The sequence below is a fragment of the Chelonoidis abingdonii genome, chromosome 2 (genome assembly GCF_003597395.2).
Source record: "Chelonoidis abingdonii isolate Lonesome George chromosome 2, CheloAbing_2.0, whole genome shotgun sequence".
NCBI classification, from domain to species: domain Eukaryota; kingdom Metazoa; phylum Chordata; order Testudines; family Testudinidae; genus Chelonoidis; species Chelonoidis abingdonii.
Window position 1 is genome coordinate 243,253,272 of NC_133770.1, and position 26,435 is coordinate 243,279,706.

General features: G+C 40.9%; 1 protein-coding gene and 1 long non-coding RNA gene across 2 annotated transcripts in view; one reads left to right on the top strand and one right to left on the bottom strand.

The window, feature by feature from the left end:
- The window catches only part of KCNB2 (potassium voltage-gated channel subfamily B member 2), a 277,227-nt gene that overhangs the window by 143,422 nt on the left and 107,370 nt on the right, over positions 1-26,435 (top strand). The gene's annotated exons all lie outside the window — the stretch shown is intronic.
- The window catches only part of LOC142046388 (uncharacterized), a 12,120-nt gene continuing 2,558 nt past the window's right edge, over positions 16,874-26,435 (bottom strand). Inside the window, exons 2-3 of the long non-coding RNA XR_012655361.1 lie at positions 20,695-20,782; positions 16,874-16,951 (exon numbers count right to left, since the gene is read on the bottom strand). This is a non-coding gene — a long non-coding RNA (uncharacterized LOC142046388). The remainder of the gene's footprint in view (positions 16,952-20,694; positions 20,783-26,435) is intronic.

Genomic DNA, 26,435 nt, shown 5'->3' on the forward strand with positions numbered 1-26,435 from the left:
AATATGAGGAGAGATTTAAAAGACTTGGTCTTTTCAGCTTGGAAGAGGGACAACTAAGGGGGGATATGATAAATGTCTATAAAATTGTAAAAGACATGGAGAAAATGAATAAGGAAGTGTTATTTACTCCTTCTCATAACACAAGAACCAAGGGTCACCCAGTGAAACTAATAGGCAGCAGGTTTAAAACAAAAGGAAGTACTTCTTCACAGAATGCACAGTCAATCAATGTGCAAATCATTGCAAGGAGATGTTGTGAAGGCCAAAACTATAAAGAGGTTACAAAAAAACTAACTACATTCATGGAGGATAGGTCCATCAATGGCAATTAGCCATTATGGTCAGGGATGCAACCCCATGTTCTGGATGTCCCTACCCTCTGAATACCAGCAGCTGGGAGTGGATGACAGAAGAAAGATCACTCAATGGTTACCTTGTTCTGTTCATTCCTTCTGAAGCATATGGCATTGGCTACCGCCAGAGGACAGGATATTAGGTTAGATGGACCATTGGTCTGACCCAGTATGACTGTTATGAGACAAAGAAAGAGGACTAGGCAGGAAGAGGGAGTGAGTCAGTGGCAGCCTGTACCACACAACAGTTCCTGGCTCTGAGTCCCATACTCAGTCAACTAGACCATCCTGTCTATTCCTTCATTATACCACTCATAAAGGAAAGCATTTTTGAAAAATGGAATTTATCCTTGAAGGAAGCCTCAATACACTGAAAAGCATGTTGTGCAGCTAGACCTCTGCTCTGACATGAGGTTTTTTCAGTGTTTGCCCCACAGAATTTATATCTGTTTGATATGCTCAGCTCAGTAATAAAAGCTGGCCAGTCAAATACTGCTGCATGTTGGATATAGGCTCATTAGTCATTTATATTGCTCACTATAATGTCTAGACAGCAAATTAGCGCTCTAGTCAGCCCTCCCAAGAATTTAGAGTTGGGAAAAAGAAGATAAAAGGACCTCTGGTTCCTGAACTTACTGTCAGGAATCAACTCGACACATACAAAATTGCTTCCTTGAGGGGAAGAAAAGTTGTTATTTCTAAGTAATAAGAGGACCTACCTCCTGATGATCTACTCTAGTGGAAATTCCAGTGGGCTCTATTAAAATCATTCAGCTAGTTACTTTTCATTTCTGCTGCTGTTGATTTTTTTCTTTCTGGTCTTTGTTGGTTTCTACTGGAGGGGCCATAACTGCAAGAATCAGCTGACCAAACAGACTCAATCCACTGTTCCATGACTGGTTGGCCAACTAGAACCAACTGAAATTTTTTAATTGGAATTTCCATTATGGCAGGGAACCCCCAAATTTCCAGAACCTAAATATTCATATCTGTTACTCAAAATTTACATGTGATCATGCTTCTGTTATAAGCATGAATCCCAATTCTGAACCTTAGCGTCCAAAATGTGGGTTCTTGCATGAAACCTCCAAGCTTAATTACCAGCTTGGATCTGATAGCGCTGCCACCAGCCAGATTTCCAGTCTCTGGGGCCCTCTGTCTACCCAAGCCTTTCCTGGGGGACCCAAACTCAGATGCCCTGATTTACAAAAAGGACAATAACCCACTTCCCTTCCCCCTCTTTACCCCTCCGGACTTCTGCCCTGAGGTTAACATAGGAGGGACTCAGTTTCAAGTCTGAAATAGCAAACACGAGAGATCAAGTTTCTTCACCCTAAGTCACAGTCCCTGCAAAGTACGCTTGCAACTCTGACACAAAGAGATTTTCCTTCCCCCTGTTTCCTTCCTCCCACAATTCCCTGGTAGTTCTAACTAGGAAAAATCCAACAGGTCTTAAAAGAAAACTATAAAAAGAAAGAAAAAGAGACATAAACATGGTCCTTATCAAGGTTGACAATATACAGGGTCAATGTGCTTAAAAGAAGAATGACTAAACAGCCTTTATTCAAAAGGAATACAATTAAACATTCCAGCAAACTACACAAATGTAAATACAAACAATATAAAAACGTATTGTCTTCTACCTTTTGTACTTACACTTGGAAACAGAAGATTAGAAAAGCTTGAAGAGAGACAGTTCACTCTCAAAGCCGAGAGCAACGGACAGAGCACAGACAAAGGGCACACACCCAAAAATTCCCTCCCTGAGCTTTGAAAAATCCGGTTTCCTGATTGGTCCTCTGGTCAGGTGTGTGGTTCCCTTTGTTAACCCTTTACAGGTAAAAGAAACATTAATCCTTAGCTATCTGTTTATGACAGCTTCCAAAATACATATTGAAATTGATAGGGTTTTGTAAAAATACATAGTTTTACCATGGTTTCAGATGTCTTCAAGACCTGTGTAAAACTGGGGCTTGCTCTGTTATGTAACATAATTTGTTCAAATATATCTCAAAACACATCGGATTTAGTATAGTCAATATAGAACAGCATAGTATTTGCAAAATGCAATATAACAATTAATGGCTATGGTAATATGTATTATTACACTTTAACATTTTATTATGTACATAGCCAGAATTGTGTAGTCTCCACGCAAAGTACCTTGTCTCAAATGTATCAAACTTTGTTTTTGTGTAGAGTGGTCACCTCATTAAGGATCAGTTTGTGAAAACCTTACTGAAGTCCACAAGGCTACTTATGAGATACTGTACTATTCAGTGTAATTAAGGATATCAGCCTGGCCCTATGAGTCGGAGCCAACTCCCATTGAAGTCAAGGAAGGTCTCTCATTGTCTTCAGTAGAAAAGTGATCAAGCTGAAAATGCTACAGTGCAGCAGAATGAAGGGAAAGTGCATGAAAACATGTATGATCATATTTTCATAATATATTTAATAAAAGGATTTATAATATATATTTTGATTACATGATTTTGTCTTGCATTGACTAGATTACACATCACTTCACTTCAGGAGTTGCAGCTGAGATGAATTTGTGCTACACCAGACCCAATATGTATCACTATTGATTTTTTCCCATTTAAAAAGCAACATTTTTTTCTCATTTAAATTAGTCTCTGTAGTGACAGATTTTAGTATCAATAACCCATTTTACAATATGTTTGCACTAGCAAACCAAAAAAAAAAAAAAACCACTCACGAGGAAATAAACAATACTCAAGCATTTCTAAGTAATGTGATTTATTATTATGCCTCAGAGAGGAGTTAGCAGTACGTCTGGAGCTTTTTCCTTATCATTTCCGCACCATTTACCACTTGCAGCTTGGGAAATCGCTTGCTTATGTGATGTTACGTAAAAAGTTCATGTTGTTTATTTTCATCTAGAGATGGGCCTGAACACTTCTGAATCTTGTAGGGTTTGGTGGGGCTTTATATCAGAACCTACATGCGAACTTTATGGCTGGCCATTTTCTCTATAGTGGGACAACCCCAGATTTGAATAGCACCAAACTACTTGTGCTTTGAAACGTAGATCCAGATCCAAATTCTGTTGCTCAGCTTCATCTGGTCTTATCCACACATCCTATTACTCTTATTTTGCAACCTTTCTAAAGTTGTTACGCCTGCAAAACTCCCACTGAAGTTATTTGCATGCCTGTGCAGAGACTTAAGGATCAGACCCACAGAATGGAGTTGCCCAGCACTGTAAATATGACAGTTATTGCGTGGAGGAAACCACACACTTTTCTCCATCCTTAACAAAATACAGGCAGGTCTGGAAATTCAGGCTGAAAATGCAAACTTAAGCCCTCTTGCACAATTAGTGACTATGTAAGTATAAGCAGCATATTGTCAAGGACCTTTGATTCTTCTGAGTGCTGGCTTGAACCTTCAGGGAAACAAGAAGGTGTTTATAACCAAATGAAAATGGATAAACCGGAACTCTAGCCTGCAGCTGTCAGCACCAGAATACTATATGTCAATTGGAATAAGAGTTAGCTTTGACAAGCATACATCTTGCCTGCTTTAGTCAGCCCAATTTCAAGCGACTTGATTTAAGTAGATTTTTACTGCAGCAGCAGGATGCTTATTAGCAAAATCCATTAGCTATGAAAGCTGTTTCCTTGATTTTTATTTATTTATTTATTTATTAGGAATAAAATTCCACTGCAGAAAAGGAATAATATTCTAGTATCCTCACTGTTGACATAGTGCATAAGGCTTAGCACTGACTTACTTCCAAAGCATATTGGTTTCATAGAGTAAAATATCTTGTCTATCTAGCTTTAGTCACCAGCTTGATAGTTCTATCAGGCTATCAGTACATTTTAAAAAAACAATATGGAATTCTCTGAAAGAAAGCAGATAACATATGAACAAAGCAGAAATATAAGATTGTGCTTCCATTGGGCTCAATCCTACTTGTGACCTTATTCCATTAATTTCAGTGGCAAATTTTCCCTTATCAAGGAGTGTAGGATCTGGCTTATTGCATATTTTTACTAGTGCTTTGTGGGAAATGGGAAACATGTTGCTACCAGGAAATATCCTGCGTAGCAATAGATTTCTGCTGCAAATCATTCAGAAGGTAAAACGAATTTTATATTACAGTCTGGATTCATTTTAAGTTGTTCAGTTAAAAAGATTTTATTTACAAAAACAGAAGTTATAGATACAGATCCGCAGCTGGTGTAAATGACCATATAGCCATAGATTTCAGAGTAGTCAAACCCTTAGCTCTCTGAACTAATGGAGCGAGACATGCCCAGGCATCAGGGTGTGTGTCACTTGCACACAGGGCTGGCTTCAGGGTTTTTGCCACCCCAAGCAGGGGGGGGAGAAAAAAAGCCACGATCGCGCTCAGCTCTGCCGCCGCCACTTCAGTCTTAGGCAGCAATTCGGCAGCTGGTCCTTTCCTCCGAGAGCGACCAAGAGACCTGCCGCCGAATTGCCGCTGAAGACCCCGACGTACCGACCTTCTCCGTTGGCTGCCCCAAGTACTTGCTTGCTGGACTGGTGCCTGGAGCCAGCCCTCCTTTCATATGTTGCATATGATTGTATTGTGTCACAGTAAATATGTGAACCACATCACAGAGCAGCAGCCCTTGTTCAGGGCAAATTACTACTACTTTGGAAAGGAGTCACATAAATTAGATCATTCTCACCACTATAAGCTGTGAAATAAGTGGGAAGATCAGGTCCTTTACCAATAGTATATGTTACAAGTTTTATTGTGTCCAGAATATTTTGCTCAAAAAACAAATTATTTGACACTAACATGTTTCAGCATTTACTAATAACTCCAAATCTTGTATCAGCATGATTTTTGGAGGGCATCTTCTTTGAGTGTTATAATCAAGTGTTAATTTATATCTAGAATAAATGTATCGAAGAGCTAAGAATTATGTATCAAAGAGCTAAGATGGAGTAACTAACATCAGAGTTATAAGGGAACCCTATAAAGTCTTACATTTGAGGCTTATACATAAAGACTGACTTACCCTGGGGGTCTCAAGAGATAGATGTTATCTGCAGAAATCATGTTACATATTTATTTTAACTTTTCATCAAAACAGTTTTCTAAGAAACATGCACAACTTATTTTAAGACTTTTATTAAAAAAAACACTACACATGAACTGTGAATGTCACGTAAGTAACCACTTCTGTATTTTAAAGAACATTATGAGTGGTGATAAGAATCAGTACTGAAAAATATAGTTCTGAAAGTACATCATCTGAATGAGACCACTGCAAAGGTAGGTAATAATATGAGCATACTAGTCTTCTTTTAATAAAACCCTCTGACTATGCTTCATATTCATGAACACAGTGCCTTTCATTTCCCATGATAATAATTTAACTCCACCTCATACTAAGCATTTGGATTTCAAAGGGATGTTGTCCATTTTTTTGGCAAATATTTATTTTTGCAGTGTAGAACTTCATGCTCATCGGCCCTTGCTTATAGTTAACGAGTAAATGATTACAAACACCTTCTTCAAATTTATCATTTACATAACTCTAAAACAGTGTAGAATGACACACTTCATCAGTCAATAAAAACTAAATTAATGCTTCATTTGTGCTCTAGTCATTTAAGTTCACTAGTGTCAGCTAACTAATTGGGCCTATGTGATGGGGCCCAACCTCTGTTACCTTCAAGACAAGGAAAAGGACCCCAATCAGTCAGAGTCTGCACTTGGTGAGGGTAGGGGGGTAAATAATTGCTTCCTGAACAGAGGAGGCAGAGCTAAATATAGGTAGACTGTGGGAGCTCAGTTGGAGGGATAGACTACAGAGGAGACAGGTCTCTGTGATGGAGAGAAGCCCTGGACTAGGGCTTACCAGGCAGGATACAACAAGGGAATTATAGTGAAACCTGAGAAGAGTGGAAGGTCAAGACTTGTTTGCCCTACCCAGTAAGGGGTTTAGACTTTTATGTGACTCAGTCAGAGGGTCAAGCCACAGAATGCCCTCAGGGAGAATTGGGAGATGATGAAGGCAGAGCAAGGGCATTGCAAAACTGAAACCTTATTTCATACTGATTCAAAATCAAATTCCATTTTCCTGACAATTTGCCATGTATGACCCACGTGACAGCCTCCTTTAAGAGCTAAATGGAAAATATATGTTTGTGTTAATATTGCTGAGGTTGCAGTCAGAGTCTCATCATGCCCATATTCCTTAGCCCTTCCAGAATACAATTTTCCAGATCTTTTTTGGTTTTATTTGCTAGTAAAATAACTGATTTAACATCTGAAGATGTTATGGGCTGTCTCTGTAAACAGTGGTTTTCAACCTTTTGTCATTTGCAGACCCCTAAACATTTTGAATGGAGGGGAAGACCCCTTTGGAAATCTTAGACATAGTCTGCGTACCCCCAGGGGTCCACAGACCACAGGTTGAAAACCACTGCTCTAAAATAATTGGCAATAGTCATAACATGAAATAAGCTGAAGGAAAATATACCAAATTAATAAGTGTAAAAATAACAGGAGTAAATGTAACATAATCCGCACGATGAAATCATGTATCTGATCAATGTAAAAATTAACCTTGCTTCTGACGAATAACAATATTGTTAATTTTTCTAATTGAAAGAGAAGACTACTGGCAGCTCAAGTCAAATACAGCAGAAGCAGTTAGAGAAGCAGCTCTTTTATAAGGCTAAAGACTTAGAATTTAGTCTGTAGTTTAGGAGCCTCAGTTCTCTTCCCCTGCTGTGGCCCCTTTGTAGCACAGAAGGGAGCAGAACCTGAAGATACCCCTTGGTAAGGGGCTTTCCTGGTGGCAAAGGACTGGCAAAGCTGCCCTACTCAATACTATTCCTCACAGCCCCTGGTGTACTAAGTAAGCCTGGGGTCCAGAAGAAGAGGAGGAAGCACGCTGAGGTACAAAGGGGAGAGGCTGGGGTCCACTGTAGAATCAACAAAAGGCTCAGAGGTGGCTCTGGGAAGCCACCTTAACTTAGGGGCTGGTCTAAATTGCAGTGGAGGGCCAGATCCAGGAGGCACAAATAGCTTACAGCCTTCTTCCCCAACCCCCACTCAGCCATTTCCTTGCCTGGGTTGTGCCTCCAGAACTGCTTCTCCTGAAAGTTACAGTTTATAATTATGGCCTATGCTTATAGTCTCAACACAGGCTATAGGGATTTCTGTAGAATAGCTCAGTGACTAAGACAGCAAGAGAAGGAGTCAAAGGACCTCAGTTCTGTTCCTGGCTCTGTCACTGACTGACTTTGTGATCTTAGACTGCTGTGTGTTTCAGTTCACCACCTGGAAAATAACACTTCTCCTGACCTGTATAGTGCTTTTGAAATCTCTGATGGGGTATACAGGTCTTTTGGTGACTTGAAGCCTTGCCAGAGCCCTTCACAGTCAGACCTTTAAGAAGAGGCAAAACAGAGAACAGGCTGGGGATTTAGGTGTTAATTCTAAGCCAGGTTTCAGAAGTACTCCAAGAAAAGAGCTAATTAGTGCAGGTGAATCCTTTAGGATCAGCAGCATAAACAGGAGTGTATTCTCCTCTAGTTTACTCTGTTTCATTCTTATATTATTACAATAACTCAGGACAGAGTTATGAAAGTATCCAAATGCTCATGAGAATACCATAGTGATTGTGATAATGGTATACATAGAATCCCCTTAATTCAGGAGAATTTTATCTTGAAGTCTTGTTTTTCCCAAGCTTTATTTGAGTTTCCATTCTGATAGAAAATATTTATATTACAAATGTTCAGTCCAGGCCTTTTTTTTCCATGTATGTCTACTTTTGCATGTCTCCAGTTGCTGACTGTGCCTGCAAAAGTCTCTTGAACTTGTTTTGTTTATGCAGAAGCTCTGTGTGCGTGTGCCAAAGCTGGTACCTGCGTGCCTTTTAGAGCTGGTCGGGAAATGTGAAAGAGGATAATTGTGGAAAAGTTTTTAAATTGTTTTTCTTTGTTGAAATTTCATTCTTGTTTAAAACGTTTCTAAACAGCTCTAGAACTGCCTAGTTTGTGAACTCAGATGAGGGAGTTCCCCAGGTAGCCAAGGAGATCATATGCCAAAGAGTTAATTTTTAAGCTCAGAGTCTGCCAACTTCCTGCCTCTTTCCTCTATCATGCCTTTCTAATGGTGTAAACCTTACCTGGGACTGCCATAATTCTTTCCCAGTAGCTATCCCTCTGTACAAAATGACTCTCCCTCTCCCCTTCATCTAAATTATTTTAGGATTTGGAACAAGTCATGCCACCTGATAGTTTCCCAGTTTGTTATACTGCTTATCATCTAGGGAGGTGCTAACTGAAACCTTATACAATTGCCAGAGAACTTTAGCACAGAAACACAGTGGTGTAACTCAACTCCTCTCTGCACCCCCCTAGGTTTTTTATTCTATTGTAAATCATAATCACCTGTAAGTGAAAGGGCAGTCTTGATCTGACCCATGTGGATTAGATGCAGCCTATGTACCAGAACACAAGGATGTAATGCTCAAAAAGTAGCTTAAATCTGTCTTTGGGGGGATATGTTTTACATGGAAGCTGTCGAGGAAAAGACCACCACCCTAATGATTTGATCAGACAGCCTGAGGCTCCTTTATTGATTTTATAGGTAATACAGGTATGCATACTGGGAGAGCCAGCATGTCCCTTAGCAAGGGGTAAGCTGCTCTGCCCTTACAGATTTTACCAGGGCTTATAAATCTTAAAACCGCAAATTATCATATCTTTCTTACACATTAACACAACCTTATTTGGATTATCATATAGCTTACACTGCAAAACACAATTGATATTTTCCTTATATGGCATAAATATTGCAATTTTGCAAGCAACTGACTTTTATATTTCCTTGTTGATGTCCTTTGGCCATCATGTGGCCCTGACTGTTCTGTTACCCCTACTTGCGGTTACTTTGAGCAAGCTTTGCGTGGCCCCCTGGGATCCTTTTTCTGGAGTCCAGTTTCCCCAGTTCCAGCCAGATGGCTTTTGTGCTGACAGACAAGTTTAATTTTGTGCTGATAAGCAAGCTTTTAACTTTGTGCAGACAGACAAGTTATTAAGGCAAGTTAGCATAAGGCCAACGAAGCCTTTGTTATAAAACTTAAGCTAAAGGGAAATTCCATAAAAACCATTATCAGGTATCATATGGTAGGGCAGTGTTGAGCTGATTACCTTGTGACCCCTCCTTGGGATCTACCTTATGCATCATATGCAAGCCAAAACTATTATATTTATCTATAGCGGAACAGGTTTCTAAGGGACCCATTGTCTCTTTTCCAGTTCCTCGTTTGTCTGTGTTGCATACCCTGTTTCTTTGTCCTTTGAGCGATTAAAACCTTAACTCCTACAAGTGTTGGTTAGCAGAAGCCTAAGGCCTTTATATGTGGGCCTGTAAAACTATTGCTAAGCTTATTTATGCAATGCTAATAAACTGGGGGGGGGTTGTTTTCCCTATCAAAGCATTTCAGTGCACTATTTGTCTTCAGATGAGGTACTGCAGAGCTATTGAATCAGCTGAAGAAACTTCTTCCTAGCTTTGCAAGTCTGCATAAATGTTTTGTTCAAATGAAGGTAAGTTGTCTGCTCTTCAGAAACCCTGTTGAGCAAGCCTGCCCATGCAAAGCTATTTGATCACTTACAGTTCAGTGACATACCTATTAGTGCTTAGCTTGACTCTTTAAAATGGGTTCATTTTTAATCCATATGTTTGTGCTGCTACCTCACAATTGAACAGAACACTTTCAGTTTTTTCCTCTAATTTTTCAGATTCATTGACTGGAAAAAGCATGACTGAATGGAATAAAGTAGGTAACCCTGGGGATTGCCATTCGATATTGTTTTGGATACTCATCTACAGTAGTTCTGTGGATGTGGCAGAATCCATCAGATCTTGCAAAAGCTTGATGGTTACTTTAAGCTCAAGACCAAATCTGTCTCAAAACAGTTAGAGGGCTTAGGTTTTTTAGACCTTAAAGCTTGTCCATGTTAAGTTTCATCCGCAGCATTGAACATCTGTGACAAGAGTTCTCATTAAAACTCGAGTTCACCAGAGCTTAAGCAAACAGTTTTACTCAAAGCATAAAGATTATACTTGCCCATTGCCTTGTGATAGCCAGTGTTCCCTGTTACATAAATGCCACTTTTGGCTGTTTGTGTGCACACTGCATATTAATCTACTTGAAACGCTAAAGTGAGGGAGGATAAAGCTCTTGTCCTTTCCTGTTTTACTCTCTGTTCTTTATCTGTCTGTGGATAGAAAAATGTAGCATCTCGTATAAGCCCCATATTTTATTTAATTCTGTTTATTGCACAAATCAACTGGAAAGCCAGGCGTTTGACAAACAGGCACTTCCTTCTATTACTTCAGAGCCCTCATAAACAGAACTGCAAGAAGGTAATAAAAGAAATTGAAAATGGGTTAGAACTTCAGCAAATTAAGGAATATTTTTGAAGACTAACTCGCTGCTGTTCAGCGGGCCAGTGTGAGGACTGAGCACCACATAAGCCCCCCCAACAGACCGTAAGTAGTACCTAACTAGTGCTTGGGCCTTGGGCTGTCTCTCTCTGCACATGGATATGTTTGACTCAACGTATTTGGAGAAAGTTACTTAAAAAGTACATCAGTGAAATGTCAAGGGAGTTGAACAAGGGAACACTATTTAATTCGGTGGACGAAATTGTCAAAAAGCACTGCTGTAATATCTGGCACCTGATTCTGCCTTATGCCATCGGGAAGCCAGTTCTTCTTTGGGCTGCTCTAACTTACATCCCTAGCTGCTTTCAGAATGCGAGAAACTTATAAGTAGCCTAAAGCCACCTTTGCAGGCCTGATTCCTGTGCTAAGCACAGCATGTCCAGGCAAGGCAGTCTGGGCCTGAATGTGCAATGAAACCAATGAATAAAATTAGAACACATATCCAGGCTGATTGACAGCTGTGAATCACAGCATTTAGCATGCACCCTATGCAGTCTAACACATTCCCAGGCAGTGCAACACATGCAGTGAACTGCAGCATTTTACCAACTAACTAAATCAAATATTAGTATAATCCTGCACATCCTTTCTAAATATCTGTGCTGTTATAAGTTAGTGGTTCCAGATATGTATCTAATTAAACCATCTAATTAAACCATTACTGTGTGTTGACTAAACACAGTATCAGTGATTCTCACTTAGATTAATAAGAACATATTTATTGAAGATTCACAGCTGTGCAATAGATATTTTGATCAAATGACATGCAGCAAAAGCCAAAATATCTATTATAACTGTTCATCCTCAAATATGTTCTCAGTCATCTAATCATTCAAAACATAGCAAGTGTCTTATTACGTCAAAGTGAAAAGAGTAGTGATGCCAATTAACCAAGGTGCTTATAAACCAAAGGCCAGATCCTGAGCTGTACTACAACTCCCAAACCCCAGCTTTAAGCTACTCTTACCTCTCCCAATACTGAGGTCATTATGGCCTAACTCCAACTGAACATGAGACAGCTATTTGTTCATTCACTGTAGGTATCGCCTAACTTGGCTGCAAGTAGAGAAGCTTTTTGCTTATTTGTTTCACAAATTTCTATTTGTTTAGTTTAAAAAATAAAAATTAAAAGAAACCATTATAAATTTTGAGAGGCATCTCTTCACAGCCCAGCAACTGTTTGGGGCTGGCAGCCCCAATCTCCCATTGTCTGACCTTTAGTGAAAGGCTGTTCTAACACACGTAGGACATTATTGTCAGACACTTGCTATGACTACTACATCTAGGCAGCATTTTTCAAATTCTCATATTTTGACAAAACAACACAGGAAAAAAGTTAATTAAATTAATTTTCATGTTCTTTTTTGACAGTTCTGTGCTCTACAGCAATGGTTTTCAACCAGGGGTCTGGGGCCCCATGGGGGGCCGCGAGCAGGTTTCAGGGGGTCCTCCAATCAGGGCCAGCATTAGACTTGCTAGGACCCACGGCAGAAAGCCGAAGCCCCATTGCATGAGGCTGAAGCCGAGGACCCTGAGTCTCACCATCTGGGGCTGAAGCCAATGCCTGAGCAACATAGATTCACTGGGACCCTGTGGCAGTTGCCCTGTTTTCTACCCCCTAATGCCAGCCCTGGCTTTTATATGCAGAAAACCAATTGTTGTGGCACAGGTGAGCTGTGGAGTTTTTATATCATGCTGGAGGGACCTTAGAAGGAAAAGGTTGAGAACCCCTGCTCTACAGATAGGGTGACACATCTTAGATTCGTAAGAACTCTAATGTAGAGTTGAAATTAATGTGACATGAAAGAGTATCAGAAATCATATGATACACAGATAGGGCCTCTAGCAGGGTGGCTTGCCCCATTGGCTGGAATGCCCAGTGCTAAGCCAACCTGATTACAGAATGAGCCCACCTGGGGGAAATCAGGCAATTTCCCCATAAAGAACAGAAGGTGACTGCAGTAGAGAGGGAAAGGTAGGCTTAAGTGGTGATAAAGCTGGGGAAAGAACAGTGGAAAAGCCAGGCAGGAAGCTCAGAGCAGTAAAGAAAGCTCTTCAAGCAGGGAGGCCTGGGAGAAACCCTGATTAAGCAGGGAAGAGACTGGGAGACCCACAGGAGAAATTGATAGGCTGGGTAGGCTGTAGGGTAACCCAAACACCTGGTTGAAGAGGGATTCTGGTAACTCTGGTCAGCACTGCTGACCAGGCTGTTGACTGTCTGGTTGGCAGTGCCACGCAGCAGGGCTGACAGGCTTCCTGCTAGCCTCCACTCCACATGGCTCCTGGGAAGCAGCCAGCATGTCCCCCCTCCAGCTCCTAGATGTAGGGCAGAAGTGAGGAACCTAGGGCCCGAGGGCCAGATCTGGCCCCATGGTTAATTTCATCTGGCTTGCAGTGCTGCTCAGCCTAGAGCTCCCTTCTGCACCCCAAACCCATCATACCTGGCCCCACTCCAGAGCCTGCACCCCCAACCGGAGCCCTCACCCCCTCTCACATCACATCCCATCCCACTGTCTCAGCATAGAGCCCCCTCCTGCACTCTAAACTCCTCATTTCTGGCCCCAGCTGGAGCCCTTACACCCTCCTGCACCCCAGCCCCCCTGAGCCAGCCTGGTGAAAATGAGCAGGGGAGTGTGACCGACTGGGGGGGAAGGATGGAGTTAGTGGGGGGGACTCAGAAGGGGTGGGGCATGGGTGGGGTCTTGAAGGAGGGGCGGGGCAAGGGTGTTCAGTTTTTTATGAATAGAAGGTTGACAACCCTAGTAGGATGTGGCCCAGGGAAAACCATAGCAAGGGATAACAGTAGACTTAGCTGTTCAGTACATGGCCCTGGGCCAGAATCTAAAATAGAGGGTGGGAGTGAGTTCCCCTACTGGCCCCTAGGAAGGGTGTATACAAGCCCCTTGCAAGAGTTTTTAAGCCTAGAGGGGGGCTGCAGCTAAGCCCTGGTGATAGATTGAGGAATAGCCCTAGAGAAGGCAGAAGGATTTTGTTTGTATTAAAGATGTGTTGGGGTTTTTAGTTTGGACAGTTATGACTCTGGAAGGGGCAGACTTAAGATGGTGACCCTGGCCAGAGGGCTGGAAGAGATGCCATCATAGTGGTGGAGCAACTATCTGCAATGGAGGGCACTCCAAAATGAGAGAGCTGCTATGCTGTGCCTGGCAAAGAACAGGTGCTCTAGCAATGAGTGGACTCAGTTAAAAAGCCCAATTAGAGCGGGTCAGAATTTTCTGAATTTAACATTTTTTAACAAATATCTTCAGTGAAAATTCAATTTTCACAAATAACAGAAAAACCTAAAAACTCTGGGGGTTTCAACCACTTCTAGCCCCAGTCAGTAATTGTCCTTTAGCTGCTTTTTCCCTCAGAAAAAAACCCATCACAGTAAACTAGACAGTGACAGAGAACTGGCAGAGCTGACTCTGTACCTTCCCAAGCCTGTCTTAAGCTCTTGGAATAGGGGCATTCTGGGTTTTGAGGTGTGGCTGGGGCAGGCAGTCCTGTGCTTTAGCTATTCTCCAGATGCCAAAACAGCCCTGAAGATTGAGGGGACACAGACACTGCACCAGCCCAGGAACAAATTAGGTCTCAAAGGGCCAAATTCAATTCAAGGTCAATGGAGTTGGACCCACTTACACCAGAGGTGAATTTTACCCTTTGTGTGTCCAAAAAAAAATAAATCATGTAAGTTTCATCAGTTTGTCTAGTTTTATGCCTTGAAACCAGAGCAAAGGATCAAAATACATCTAAAGGAATAAATGCAATAAATGTATGTATGTGAAAAGAAAATGTTTTCCCCACCACTTACTATTTTTTGTGTGTACTTTCTAGCCTATCGTAAAGAAAGTTATTGAAATGAGACGTAAAATGAAATTATGCAGGAAATGCATACTTTAACACAATTTTTTCTAATTGAAGTAGGTTTTCCCTAAGGGAGGACAGTGCCATTTAATCAGATTTTTCCTGACATTTCATTTTACGAGACAGGGGTTTTATGGAGATTCATGTCATTAATAACAAATGTGCTGTTTTGTACTCATGTTTCCAAGAAATTTGGAAAATTTTCTGATAGAGTGTAAGTAATGCAGCTATCTTTGCCTGTCTTAAAACCTCACTTTTTAAAAAACTGCTTATACAGTAGACAGGAGTATATGGGATATTTTTTCTGATGGACTTCATTAGAGACCTTTTCTTGTTGTAGGGGTATGGAAATGGACATACCATTAAAAACATGGGGTGGGTGCAGAGGTTAGAGAGGTCTGTTAGCGTGCACCCGAATCTCCTCCCACTCCATTTCATTCCTGTTGAAACATTGGTTGTAATTGTTTACGAAATTTTACTGACACCCAAAGATGGATCATTTTCATAAAATTAACTTTATTATTTGTGTTATAATATTGCCCAAAGGCCCCTGTCCTGATCAGTGGCCCACTGTGCTACATGCCATGCAAATGCACAATACATAATCCCTGCCCCACAGAGTTTACAGACTCACTTTAAGATGCAACAAGTAGATGTACCTGGCAGCATGCAAGAGAAGGAGGAGACAGTGAGAAGAGGTTCTTACTACACTGCTGGCTAATGCACAGCTTGATACTAGCTTGGTTCTATTTATTTACAGAACATCTGACCATTTGTATTTTACCCTCAGCCTCTTTCCAATGCGCTTGTGTTTATAAAATTATGTGGACATTACTCTTTATAGAAACATGATTTACTGGTGCAAAGGTTTATCCATTTCCTGCCAAAACAATAGATTCCAGCTACATCCACACAGACCCTTTCCCCTTCTGGGCATTTCTTCTGTAAGGGAGAACCACAGTCCTAGTCCCAGTGTCTTTGGCTTGGAAGGACTGAAGCTATCTGGTGCTGTCAATATTTCCAAGACGATAATGTTCCCCACTCCAGCCCCAGTAGGCTATAGAGCAGGGCTGATTCAGGGCACACATGGATTGCTGTATTTTAAAGGGCTTCTTCGCTCCTTCTCTGATTTGTTCTAACACTCCCAGAGGCATTTTGGTTGATTCAGCCAGGATACTGCTGAGGATTGATGTGGGCCAAAGTGGCTCCACACCCACTCACAGTTCAGTAGCTGGCTGTAACAGACCAAACAGACCAGAAATTTGTATGTAAGAACAAAATAACTTACAACAGGACAGCTGTTAGCCATTTAAAATGTAGTAAGACAACAAGAAGTATGATCATTCACTTTATGCTTATATCATGGATTTGTAATTACTTTTGCAAATATCAATTTAATAGGTTACAGATTTTCAAAATTATGCTTACTTTTTATATTATAATCTGGTCTATAAACAAAAGGCCTGGGTCACATCAAGCATGTGAGGCCTCCTACTGGTACCATGTAACAAAAAATCTCATACAGTTAAGGCAACTACTCACTGAGTGGCGGAGTTTTTGCTGGAATGGAAAATAATATCCACAAAGGAGTAACTCCTGATGCTGCTGCCTTTCAGCTAGTTCTTGGTTGAACAAAAGTTATGACAGAAAACCTGAACCAAATCCACTACTGAGAAAGTGTCAGGTAGTAGCCAACATCATAAAGCTGTATAAAAACAAAGGAGATCAGAATGATTGCAACAACTACTAAGAAATCTCTCTACTTAGTGTTACTGGCAAGGAATTCTGATGGGTCATTCTAAAAAGACAGCAAGTTCTTGCTGAACGTTTATATCCAGAGAGTCAGAGCAGGTTCCGTGCCAGTAGATCAGTTATCAACACAGTCTTCATAGTAAGGCAACTACAAGAAAAATGTCAAGAACAAGAAAGACTTCTCTGCATGGCCTTTATAGATCTTACAAGGTCTTTTGACCTGGTCAGAAGAAAGGATCTTTTCCAGTAGTTAGTTGGTTGCCCCCCACTTCTCATCAGTTTGATTTAGACCTTCCATGATGGGATGAAGGCTGCCATCCAGTATGATGGTGATAAATCTAATAGCTTCGAAATCCACAGTGATATCAAACAGGGGCGTGTTCTGGCAACAGCACTCTTTAGCATATCCTTCTCTCTGATGCTTCATCATGCTTTCTCATCTGGTATTGAGGGAGTACATCTCCATAAAAGACCAGATAGGAAATTCTTCAACGTTGCACATCTATGAGCAAAAAGCAAAGCCAAACAACTTCTTTTCACCAACAATATAGTGGTTGTCACAAATAGTGAAGAGGAGATTTAGAAACTTTGCAATAGCTTTGGGCTAGATTGTGATGCATTAGGACAAACCATCATCCTAAAGGAGACAATTATGGCACAAGGTGTGTTGACTGCACTGGAAGTTTCAGTAGCTAATACCACTCTAGAAGTTCTGCACGAGTTCTTCTATCTAAGATCAACTGTATTAAAGAACTTATCTCTAGATAACAGGTGTAATTCTCTCATTGGAAAGTCAGCTGCCACATTCAGGCAACTCACCAAGATTGTGTGGGATAACAGGAAACTAACATTGAACTCCCAAGATATGGGGCTACTAGACATGCATTCTGAGCATACTGCTGTATGATGTTGATCCCTGGGCCACCTTCAGCAGGCACTGGGTTGACATAGGCTCAGGTTCAAGGACATTTGCAAGAGGGACTATAAAGCTTTCAACATCGACATTGCAAGCTGGAAATATGCCACTATCAACAGGCCACACCGGAGAGCAGCACTGCACCAAGAAGTCAGAGACTGAAGAGAGTGTTTGAGAGAGAGGAATGTGAAGACTAACATGCAGCAGGCCTCAAGTGATAGTCGTGCACCGGCTTCATCCACTGGCCCTATACAGAGCACAGATAGTGCAATAGCTATTGCAAAGATTTTTGCTCAAGAATTTGAGGTTTTTAGTCACTCAATGCTACAGCATGACAGATAGTAAGGAGGGCTGTCAAGCGATTAAAAAAATTAATCATGATTAATTACACTGTTAAATAATAGAATATAATTTCTTTGGATGTTTTCTACGTTTTGGAATATATTGATTTGAATTACACAGAACACAAAGTGTACAGTGCTCACTTTATATTTTTATTACAAATATTTGTGCTATAAAAAACAAAAGAAACGTTTCAATTCATCTCATACAAGTACTATAGTGCAACTCGTTATCGTAATAGTTGAACTTACAAATGTAGAATTCTGTACAAAAAATAACTGCATTCAAAAATAAAAAAAATGTAAAACTTTAGAGCCTACGAACACACTCAGCCTTACTTCTTAAGTCACTCACTCAGACAAGTTTGTTTACATTTACAGGAGATAATGCTGCCCGTTTCTTGTTTACAATGTCACCTGAAAGTGAGAACAGGTGTTCACATAAAACTATTGTAGCCGGTGTCACAAGATATTTATGTACCAGATGCATTAAAGATTCATATGTCCCTTCATACTTCAACCACCATTCAAGAGAACATGTATCCATGCTGATGAGTTCTGCTCGATAACAATCCAAAGCGGTGCAGACCGACGCATGTTCACTTTCATCATCTGAGTCAGATGCCACCAGCAGAAGGTTGATTTTCTTTTTTGGTGGTTCAGGTTCTGTAGTTTTCACAGCAGAGTGTTGCCTTTTACGACTTCTGAAATTATTCTCCACACTTTATCCTTAGATTTTGGAAAGCACTTTGGATTCTTAAACCTTGGGTCGAGTGCTGTAGCTATCTTTAGAAATCTCATATTGGTACCTTCTTTGCATTTTGTCAAATCTGCTGTGAAAGTTTTCTTAAAATGAACAACATGTGATGGCTCATCATCCGAGACTGCTATAACTTGAAATACATGGCAGAATGCAGGTTAAGAAAGCAGGAGACATACTATTCTCCCCCAAGGAGTTCCATCACAAATTTAATTAGACATTTTTTTTAACAAGTGTCATCAGCATGGAAGCACCTCTGGAATGGTGACTGAAGCATGAAGAGGCATATGAATGTTTAGCATATCAGGCACATAAATATCTTGCAGTGCTGGCTACAAAAGTGCCGTGCCAATATCACTTTCAAGTGATATTGTAAATAAGAAGCGGGCAGCATTATCTCCTGTAAATGTAAACAAACTTGTTTGTCTTAATGATTGGCTGAACAAGAATTAGGACTATGTGGACTTGTAGGCTCTAAAGTTTTACATTGTTTTGTTTTTGAGTTCAGTTATGTTTTGAGTTCAGTTATGAACAAAAAAAATACATTTGTAAGTTACACTTTCACAATAAAGAGATTGCATTATGGTATTGTATGAGGTGAATTGAAAAATACTCTTTGTTTATCATTTTTTACTGTGCAAATATTTATAGTAAAAATAATAATGTAAAGTGAGCACTGTACACTTTGTATTCCGTGTTGTAATTGAAATCAATATATTTGAAAACGTAGAAAATCATCTAAAAATGTTTAATAAATTTCCATTGCTATTCTGTTGTTTAACAGTGTGATTAAAAGTGCAATTAAGCATGATTAATTTTTTTGAGTTAATCGCATGAGTTCACTGCTATTAATTAACAGCTCTAATTGTAACTAAACTGCTTTGTGCTTACACTATCAACTTTTGAGACAGACTGCTGCCAATTAAATAAGAAGCACAAGTACACATCAGTTAGTGGGCTGCTGTATTCTTCCCTCACAAAAGTTACATCACTTATTTGGTAGAAATCAAACTGTAAAAAGTATATTCCAATGAATAATACATTGTTCTACTATCTCTCAGTATCAGAGACATGTCTCACAAGTTGCACACTAGTAATAATTAACAACACACAAAGCTATGACAGTTCCTAACTGCTTAACACACAGCGCTACCACTTCTAAGTCAGGCTTTCTGCTCTCTCCTTTAGAAGCATAGTTAAATTGAACTATTACAAAACTAGCATCAAGGTCATTGGCTTTGCAAGGAAGACTTTTACTCTTTGCTCTCTGTGGACCTACTTCTGAGAGATGTTGAGCAGCTAAATAGTTTGGTTTTTTTTGCTCAGGATCAATTTATTTTACAAATGACAGGATAATCAGAAGATAACACCTCATACAAACCTTGATTTTATTTGACTTCCTTATACCTTAATACAAGTCTTGTTTTGAATTTTCACTAGGGGAAAAGTTAAGGCTGTAAAAATAAAATGGCAAAAGACAAGACCTAAGTAATTTGCCAAAAAAAAAAATCCATTTGTAAAAATCTTATTTGCAACTTGTTTTGCAATATCTTGGTATTCTTACTGTGACATTTGGGGGACTCTTTTTTTTTTTTAAAAAAAAAAGAAAGCCATCTTCTTCATTTTCCTGCTTAACTCACTGATGATTGTTTTTAGTCTTAGATACAATAGAGTGATTTGTCCATTCAGAGAGAAAAGACCTCATTTTCACCCAAAATCTAATTAAACATTAGTATGATTTTTCTTAAATGCTGTAATCCAAGCCTCAACCATTAAACCAATCCAATTTACTATAGACACAAATTGTAAAGCAAAACCAATTTCTGTGTATGATGATTTACTAAGTATCAGCTTAAAAAGTCTTAATGAGCACAGTGGAATTGGTCTCTGGCAGAGCTGTAGTGATCTGAATATAAAATCAAAAGTCCAGAACCTCATTAATTCTGGATATTAGCTCTAGCTCTTCTTTTGGGATGATGGAGCAAGTTCTTTAATCCCTCAGGTTTCATTTCTCTGTCTATGAAATGGGGATAATATGGCCCACTTCTAATTCTAGGATATTATCAGATTTGTTATCTAAAATGTGTGAAACATCTTGAAGAAAAAATCATATTAAAGTAGAAAATACTATTGGTGCCTTTTTTTAACACAATTTTGAATAACCCAAATTCACTTAACTCTCATCTTCAGTTTGCATGTGTCTTATCTGCAGATTCTGATGGTTTTACCTTTCAGGTGAAAGCATTTCCCTCTCCATTCATGCTCACCCTGGAAATCTTGATTCCCTTCTCTCAAGAACAGCAGGCTCACCAGCTCCTGTAAACAAAAATTTTGAATACGTGGAGGAAGATAAATCAGCCTCCTATGGGAAATCAGAGCTCTCGAGAAACATTGGACTGGTAATGCATCTTCTTTATTTGTATCAAGCAGTGGATGAAAAATACTTGTATCTTGTGTGGCATATGGCTCCTACCATAACACCAAATGAAAATTTTAGCCCTGGCCCACATAATATGAGGTTGCTAAACCTCATGACATGCAGTATATCTTTAAATGAGGTTTTGTTAATCAAGGTAACATGAGTCATTTCTGATGAACCTTCTCAGGCTCTTGAGTAGCATATGTATAGTTAGCTTATTGACATCTATTTCATCTCCGGCAGTTGGTGTACTCAGGAAGAGCTGGGAACATTTTGTGCTTTGATACTGCTCTTTTATATATCGGCATGTATTCACAGTGACCAATGTTAGTCAGCACTGGCCAGAAGGACCACATAGTGGTATCTGAGAAACCACAGTTATTTTGTCTATAGGGGGAAAAGGCAGCATCTTGGCTCCCATTCTGTGTGGTGACTGTTGTCAAACCTTGACTCTCTGAATAGCAGTACAGTATCTTGTAAAGTTACCTATTGCACATTTGAGCATAGGATTTAGTCCTTTGTGTATAACTGCAGTTATATGGTGCAATAAGTCATGGGACCCGTGGAACCACAAGGAGGATAGATATTCTAGTTAAATATTTGCTGTGGCAGATCTTTGCCTCTTGAAGGTCCTTTTATTTATTTATTTATTTATTTTCCTCTTTGGACGCCATTCTAATTAGTGGGAACTATCTATATATCTCGAGGGCAAAGTTTGATCCTGATTATATTAATGACAGCCATGAGAAGATGAGGAAATAACTGAGTTTTTAACCCACATGGGTTTCATTGTTATGTCCTCAAGCAGTCAATGAATCCAATGAAAAGAGGTAGATGGTGGTTACAACCAGCAAAAGAAACAGTGGGGTTCGTGGGAATGTAAATGTCATGATTTCTGAGGGGCTAGGAAGCTTTGTGCTCAGGTAGTCTGACTTGCCTCTCACTTACAGTAGTGGGGATGGGGGTGGAAACAGTGTAACCCACTTGTGAAGTTATTCAGTCTCTGGAGAAGAATCAGGCCCAAGGAATGAATTAACTTTTGTTTCCCTGTTGTTGTTGGTTTTTTTGTTTTGTTTTTTGAGGAATAAATAGGCATAGACACAAGATTGACAAGATTTATCTATAATTATTGCAGGATAAGACTTTAGTAAAAATGGATCCTAAATAACAGTAGATGCATTCTTAATTCAACCGCAGGTCATACAAAACTACTGAATTCCCAAAAGAAATAGTCCTGACTAACTATAGTTCATCAATGCTTCTCTGAAAGGATAATCCTGTGGTGTGCCATCGCCCTCATCTGCTAAACACACACAGGTTTAGAAGTCCCTGGATGCAGTAAAACTGGTGCAGTTCCATTGTGTCAGGTGGATTGGTTGCACAGATGGTCCATAATTGTTGAATGCAGTGGTTGGTTGTGGGAGAAGGGACATTGTATCTGTTGCTATATTGCAGGGCCGCCCAGAGGGGGGGGCAAGTGGGGCAATTTGCCCCAGGCCCCGGGCTCCGCAGGGGCCCCCCAAGAGAACGGGCGAGGCTCCCGCCGCAGCCCGACCCCGCCTCCGCCCCTCACCCGGACCTTCAGCAGATCCAGCAGCGTCCCTGAATAGCAGTGCCCTGTGGCTCTGGCAGGACTCCTGAGCGCCCAGCCCTCTCCCTTACCACGTGGCTTTGAGCAGGGCGGAGCTCAGGAGCTCCGCGGGAGCCACACTGCACCTCTGTTCAGGGACACTGCTGGATACGATGCACTGAGGCTCCGGGTGAGCGGGGTGCCAGGTCACATGGAGAAAATAAACTTCAATTCGCACGAAACCCAGTTTTGAGAAAATCTTTACAAGGGTTCGTGGTTCTCAGATTCAAGCTAGTGTAAAAAGGCATAAGCTCATTAAAAAGAGAATATTTTTCCGTCAAAATTTTTTTGGTTCGAAAACTATTGGGGGGTGGGGGGCGGGGGGGGTTTTTAAAGCGGAAAAAATTGTGGAAAATGTCTGCTTTCTTCAAAATTTGTTGTGTTTTTTTTAATTGAAAAGCTGATTAGTCTGCCAAAACCTGAATTATGGTTTTGGGTTTCAGAGCGTGTGGCCAATATTTGCTGCTTGCTGTGTTGTGATGTTTAAAAACACTAAAAATTATCTGCATATAAAAAAATCCAAACTTTGAACCACCTGAATTGTGACCAAAGCTGAGCCCACAGTTAGAGAGGGATTTTTCCAGTTTGATTCTCTGCTCGGCTTTCTTTGACTATATCTGTCTCATAACTTTGGTTCTTAGGTTAGAACATAAGAACACATACTGGGTCAACAAAGTCATCCTAGCAGTATCTGTCTACAGACATGGCCAATGCCAAGTGCCCAAGAGGAGTGAACCTAACAGGTAATGACTAAGTGCTCTCTCCTGCTACATCTCCACTTCGACAAACAGAGGCTAGGGAACCATTGTTACCCATCCCTAGATAATAGATTATGGACTTAACTTCATGCATTTATCTTTCCTAGAGGCTGATCATGGGGTCCTCACATGTGACGGTTACTGTGGTTTGTTTTTAGTATAGCTATGACATGCTCACAAACTGAGCATTTGAGCTCGTTCCAGAATCTGGATGGCTATGTTGTGAAACTGACATGCTCAAAATAGCACATGCATGTGAATGAACAGATGCTAAAATTAAATTAACCAGGGCTTCTCAAACTGGGGGTTGGGACTGCAGGATCACAAGCTTATTATTGGGGATTGGTGACCTGTCAGCTCCACCTCAAACCATTTGCCTCCAGCATTTATAATAGCGTTAAATAATATAAAAAAGTGTTTCAATAATTGGGGAGGCGGATCACACTCAGAGGTTTGCTATGTGAAAAGGGGTACCAGAACAAAAAGTTTGACGACACTCTCACTCGCAACTACGCTTTGAAGTAGAGAAATAGCGCAGAAGCGGGGTGGACGGTAGTCTCGGTTGGTTAGCGGTAATGGAAAGAGTAAGTTGGCTAGATTGAGCATTATTGCGTTTCTACATGAGATGACATGCACAGTGAGCGATAATTTCACTATAATAGAAGCTACTTCAAATGAAATGATTCCTCTGCGACTGAAAATGAATAATAGACATATAAATTGTTGAGATTATGAGAGTAGAAACGGATGAGATAGCAACTAATGGAAAACAGCGGTACAAGCTCTCCGCATCTTCAATGCTGAAGGCCTAAGATACTGACTGGATAGTTAAGTAAAGAGGGTTAGTGAAAAGGCATGTGACACCTATAACAGCAAGAAATACAGCATGAGAACCTAGATATACACGCAACCCTACTCTGCTGCCACCAAAAACAAATGCAGACACCCTTAGACATACGAACTACTATTTACTGAGAAACACACAAAACCTCCAACAAAAAATACGAAAAGAAGCACAGCCAAAACAATAACCCGCCACCACAGCCCACACGACATCAGAAGGCAGGAAGCTCAAGTTGAATCCGTGAATACAGTAAGATGTCTGCACAGCGGAGTGCAACCGTCGCTGGATCCGCGGGGCTGAATCGACGATCTGGTACCTGCATCAACAGTGGGTAGAGAGAAGAAGGGCTGGAGTCAGGATCATGAGAAGCCCAAGGGAACTAGTATTCCCAAAGCGGACGGATAGGTGGATGTGTAGAAAGTCGAGGTGCGACATAAGGGAGCAGAGGGCGGGGATTCAGGCTAGAAGGCAGGGAGCTCGGGATGCCGTTAGTACAGTATCGGGGGGCACTGGGAGACCACGGTGCCTGGGGCCAAGTGTGGCAGGCATCTTGCACCCATACTGGCGGCATCGCAGTTAATAGAAAAGGGATAACAAGTGATATTTCACACAAACAACAACTGATCACTTCCATAGATTAATAGCGACGGACTCGTGCAAAAGCATAAAACCTGAGACAAATGGAAAGGCGCATCATTTCTAACTGGATCAGGACTGGCATAATGTAGTAGTTCTAGCACGATGAGGGAGATGTGCACAACAGATATCTTCAGAGAGCACTATTGATAATATCAGGATAGTTAAGGATATTTCTTTTCGAATAATTCGATAGATTCACTTGTACTGCACACATGCACCGGTTAGAATAACTATAGATAACAGGACTAACCATACAGCTATGGGCTGATAATACCCACACTGATTTAACAGTACCCAAAACAGCACGTAAACACAGAACAACAAAAAAGAGACAATAACCACACAAAACACACAATTAGGAAATACATATATAATGAATGAAATAAACATAAAGTATATTATACCATCAAATAAAATGTAAATAATGAAATATAACACATCTTGTCATAATGGAATTGATCTCAATGCCTATTATATTCTAGAAGAGAAAAACAAAAAACAGGAACAAAACCAACAACAGGACCGAAACAGAAAGCTTAATATAGGTCTAATTGGCCTAGAAATGATATTACCACGAGAGACTGAATAATTTCAACCCAGTTGGCGTTCCACAAGATAGATATTCCAGACTTGGACATCACACAAGATCACCTTCGACTAAAGTGAAATTGAGGCACGTCAGAGACACTACTTGGAGGAGCAAAACAGAAAGATATCTAGCTAGAAATATCGAGATTATAACTTCAAGCACGTTACTTTTTAGACTGGGTTGTAACACATAATAACAATCGGAACTTCTACATTTGGCTCTGGTAGAGGTGCTGGATGAGGAAATAACCATAGAAAAGGGCATAGGATGAGGTTAAAAAAGCTCAGTTATTCCTATCTATTATTATCTCATGCTGTGTTATGAAAGTAAGCAAGACAAATTAGAGCAACGAACACTATCAAAGCTGGAGAACTAAAAGAATGAAACAGAACAATTAGGAAGGCGCCGCGGCCCAGAGGAAATAAGAACATGAAGTTAAGGGAACAGGGGAGGGGCTGAAAAACGAAACCCAAAAATTGGGGGAAAAAAAGAGGTAAAAAGAATCGGAGGCGCATGGGGCTCGAGGTACAAAACAACCATGAAAGACACATCGTGGCAGGGGAGTAGGCAGAATAAGAGCACACACACACACAGAAGGCGCGTCACGCAACACACGTGCACACCGAAGAAGAGGAAAAAGCCCAGGGAAGCGGAAATAGAGGGACGCACATGTGAAAGAATAAAGAGAGAAGCTAGCGCATGAATGGCAGGGCCCAAAAGCACAACACGCACATCAGAGTTGAAGCGCGTGTTGCACTGGCGGCAGAAAGACCGAAAGCAGAGCGAAAATAAAGAGAGAACCAGCAACAAGCACACACCCCAGAAAAGCTGAGCACACAGCGATGGCGCTTCGGCGGAAGGACGCACAACAGCCGCCCCCCCCGCCAGGGAGAGGACCAGCGGACCACCGAGCAAGACACACAAGCACGCGACCGCGCACGTGAGCAGCGCCAGCCAGGCCCACCGCAGCGCCGCCGGGCGGCAGCAAGCAAAAACCGAAGAAGCCGATCAGCGGCCGCCCAAGGGCCCGCACCTTGTGCGGCAGCAGCTGCGACCATGGAGCGGGCAATGCAGTGACAGAACCGTGGGC